Here is a 4,043-nt window from a genome sequence, read left to right on the forward strand (position 1 = left end):
GTGATCGTCATGATGTAACAAAACTAGATCACTCCTAACTGCATCAAGATATTAATCGATGAATCTCAAAGAACAAATATATGTCCAGGGAAGAATAAGACAAAAATTAAGAAAGTTCTTAAAGGGATAGCTCACCCAAACGTAATCATTCTCTCATCATTTACTCTCATGCCGGCTCAAACTTGTATGACTTCCTTCCTTCTGCAAAACACACACAAAGATATTTGATAAGTTTTGGACCCCATTGACTTGCATTGTACTGACAAAAACACAGCATATCTCCATCAAAATATCTTTGTGTGTGTTTTGCAGAAGAAAGACAGTACGTCATGAAGGTGAGTAAATGATGAGCAAATTTTTATTTTAGGTGAATTATCCCTTTAATGTGCAGGTCAGTGGGTTTGTGTGTTGCTCACGTTCTGCTGTGGTTTATTAAATTAGATCCAGATCACTAAGGTTCTGTTCAGTCTGGTCCAGCTCACGATTCTGTGCATCTCCCCGCGGTCATAAGTCCACTGTTTGCGTTTCATCAAGAGAATTTATAGCGTTTCGTGAGGTCAGCAGTCTCTCGTTTACTATCCTGAAATTCCTCAAGCTGCTCCGCAGGGGGTCAGACAAACATCTGGAGTTTCCATCTCTGTTTCCGATGGAGGAGAGAATGTCATTATTGTTCTCATTTTTTCCTTGTAATTATTGGTTGCATGTATTGATGCTTTGTCAATACAGTTTGTAAACACAATAATGCCAATAAAGTACATTTAAACTGAAATTGAGAGAGAGAGAGAGAGAGAGGGAGATGTTAATCAAAGACAGACTGACGCAGCTGCAGGTCACATGTCAGACCAACACTTCTGTTTACTTCTGTTCACAGACAAATATATATCTGATATACAGATTTATTACACAGCTCTCTGATATTTCTGAATAACAACTGCACATCAAGACATTGCGAGTCATCTTTCCAGCTTCTCGTATCACTAATAATAAAATAATTTCAACTTGAATGAATGTTTTATGTCTATTTATTTTCTCTAGTGGTCTTGTATTAAGTGTCATAGCGAGCAGTCAGACGGTCATTTTTACAAAATAAACGACAACAGAACTCCGACGCACACCAGGGGTGGAATTCAGCTGTTTCTAGAGACTCCGCTGTCTCTTTCTTCTCATATAGTAAAATACATGCACATTTACAGGCTTTTGAGTTGGTGTGCTGATGAAGAGGACAGTCCGTTTGTGTGTTTTTTCTAAGCTTTAGCATCCCGTAGCAGAGGTCAGAGGTCACAGCATGCTTCTATGAGCCCTCTGATGGGAATCTGACATGACATGCTGGAGTGGCCAAAATTCCCATGAGATTCTGTCCTGAACTTCAAATCTATGAGGCCGAGCTCAACACACACGTGTGTGTGTGTGTGTGTGTGAGCTGAGACAGAATTAATAATCACACAAACACACACCAGACAGATTATTGATCATCTTCATGCAGTTGACAGGAAACACCAGGGACCGACAGACACATTTCCACACCATGACAAAATCCACAAATCTGTGAAGCTCTTTTGCTCTTTTGAAATCTGAATGGCTCAAAAACACAAGTGTGAGTTTAAGAAAGAGTCTTAAAAACAGCTGTGAATTCTGGTGGTTCAAATTATGTCAAATGGAAAAAGCTGAAACATTAATGAGAGAGGCAGCTACAACAGCTGACAGGGAAAACAACAGGGAAAAAAACCACACATTTTGAATATGAATTTGAATATATGAAATGACAAGCGCTGTTTTCATTCCTGTGTTGAAATATCCCCTATTAAAGGGGTTTACATATCCCTATTAAAGGGGTTTACATTTTCCCTATTAAAGGTGTTGACATATGCCCTATTAAAGGGGTTTACATATTTCCCTATTAAAGGTGTTGACATATGCCCTATTAAAAGGGTTTACATATCCCTATTAAAGGGGTTTACATTTTCCCTATTAAAGGTGTTGACATATGCCCTATTAAAGGGGTTGACATATCCCTATTAAAGGGGTTTACATTTTCCCTATTAAAGGTGTTGACATATGCCCTATTAAAGGGGTTTACATATTTCCCATTAAAGGGGTTTATATATTCCCTATTAAAGGGGTTGACATATCCCCATTAAAGGGGTTTACATATTCCCTATTAAAGGGGTTGACATATCCCCTATTAAAGGGGTTGACACATCCCCTACACTGCTGTCACAGTGGATGGGAAATACTATGAAGGGAATAGGGCATAGGGATGATTTCCTCTGAATAGAATGTGCCCATTTGAAGAGTGCTCATGCACTTATGTGCTCAAGTGTGTCAGGGGTACCCCGAAGTCTGATGTAGAGGGAAACACATCTATTGCATCCCATTAGACGGTGCATGCTGATTTCGTGTTTTCAGCAACTTTCTCGCATTAAACGTCTTTCTGGTGTACATGTAAATGAGCTATTATCATGTAATTTTCCCAGAAGTTTTTACTCCACCTCATGTGTAACGTCATTAATGACAGATCTATATAGTTGATCCAACGTGGTTTGAATGTTGGATGTGCGACATAGTTACTACGGTTTCGGGAAACAGTCATGACTAGCTAGTTCATTTCTCCAATGATGCATCGTACTGTGGTGGTTAAGCAGTGAGTTACATTGTTGTTTTGGAAACGCACCCCTGATTGGAATTACGGTTTTCGTACAGCAGACAATCAAAAATCGGAAAAATCCCATAGGCCACCTATACACTGCAGTTAAATATGGTGTCAGTTCACATTTTAGTGCTTATTCCTGTACTGACATTCTACAACTGAATTAACTCCTGAAAAGTTCAGGTCGTGATAACCGCATTTTCAGAAATTCCACATAAGTGTGTACGGAAATTAACTTAACAACTAGTTATTGATGACATGATTAATGGCGCATGTGAGATGTGTCCGTCTACTCCTGGTGTAAATCACACCAACAGAGGTGTGTGTCTTCATTCATTTATATATTCCAGTCTCTCTCTCATCTGTAGTTTCTCTCATCAGCCCTGCGGTCTCGAAGTGACCTGTACATTACAGTTCAGAGTGCGTGTGCTGTTTAACAACAGCCACTTAGACATGCATAAACAAACAGCGATTATGACAACGGCAGCAAACTAAACATTACCGGATGATAACAGGTCTCTAGTGGATAGGGTACAACGGGGCTAAAGGCACACCTTAAGGAAAATTTGCAAAAAAGTCACAAATTGTCTTAAGATTTAATAAATACATTTATTTTTATTGAATATTGATGGAGCAGCATAATTTGTGCTAAAAGAAATAACAACAGAAGGTTGTTTTGATACAATTAGTTTTTTTTCTAAAAAAAAAAAGGTGGCGAGGGAACATTTTACCCCACACCTGTCTGTCTGTCAATCGGTCATTTTGTTGTGGGCTAATTTTGTTGTGTTTTCAGCTTTTGTTTTCTTTTTGGCTTTGCTAAGTTTGTTGTGTTTTGTACCCCTGGGCCACCATACTAAATGACAGGTGGGTGAAACATAAAAGTGCTTGAATGCCCAATTCCCAATGTGCTTTTAAGTCCTCGTGGTCACATAGTGATTTGCCTCAGTCTGGGTGGTGGAGGACAAATCCCAGCTGCCTCTGCATCTGAGACCGTCAACCCGCACATCTTATCATGTGGCTTGTTGAGTGTGTTGCCACGGAGACACAGTGCGTGTGGAGGCTTCATGCCATCCACCGCGGCATCCATGCACAACTCACCACGTGCCCCACCGAGAACGAACCACATTATGGAGACCACAAGGAGGTTACCCCATGTGACTCTACCCTCCCTAGCAACCTGGGCCAATTTGGTTGCTTAGGAGACCTGGCTGGAGTCACTCAGCACGCCCTGGGATTTGAACTAGCGAACTAGTGAACTCCATGGGTGGTAGCCAGCCCACTGAGCTACCCAGGCCCCCTCTTGATGACATCATTAAAAAATTAGGTGAAGCAGTTTATTACATTTTGATGAAAGATTATGTAAACATTTTTTTCTTTGGAACAACATTCACTGATG

The 4,043-nt window shown here is 40.3% G+C and overlaps 1 long non-coding RNA gene across 1 annotated transcript in view; it reads right to left on the reverse strand.

The window, feature by feature from the left end:
• The window catches only part of LOC127418131 (uncharacterized), a 2,197-nt gene extending 1,629 nt beyond the window's left edge, over nt 1-568 (reverse strand). Inside the window, exon 1 of the long non-coding RNA XR_007893370.1 lies at nt 417-568. This is a non-coding gene — a long non-coding RNA (uncharacterized LOC127418131). The remainder of the gene's footprint in view (nt 1-416) is intronic.
• Nucleotides 569-4,043: the final 3,475 nt, after the last annotated feature.

This window comes from Myxocyprinus asiaticus, chromosome 27 (assembly GCF_019703515.2).
Source record: "Myxocyprinus asiaticus isolate MX2 ecotype Aquarium Trade chromosome 27, UBuf_Myxa_2, whole genome shotgun sequence".
NCBI classification, from domain to species: domain Eukaryota; kingdom Metazoa; phylum Chordata; class Actinopteri; order Cypriniformes; family Catostomidae; genus Myxocyprinus; species Myxocyprinus asiaticus.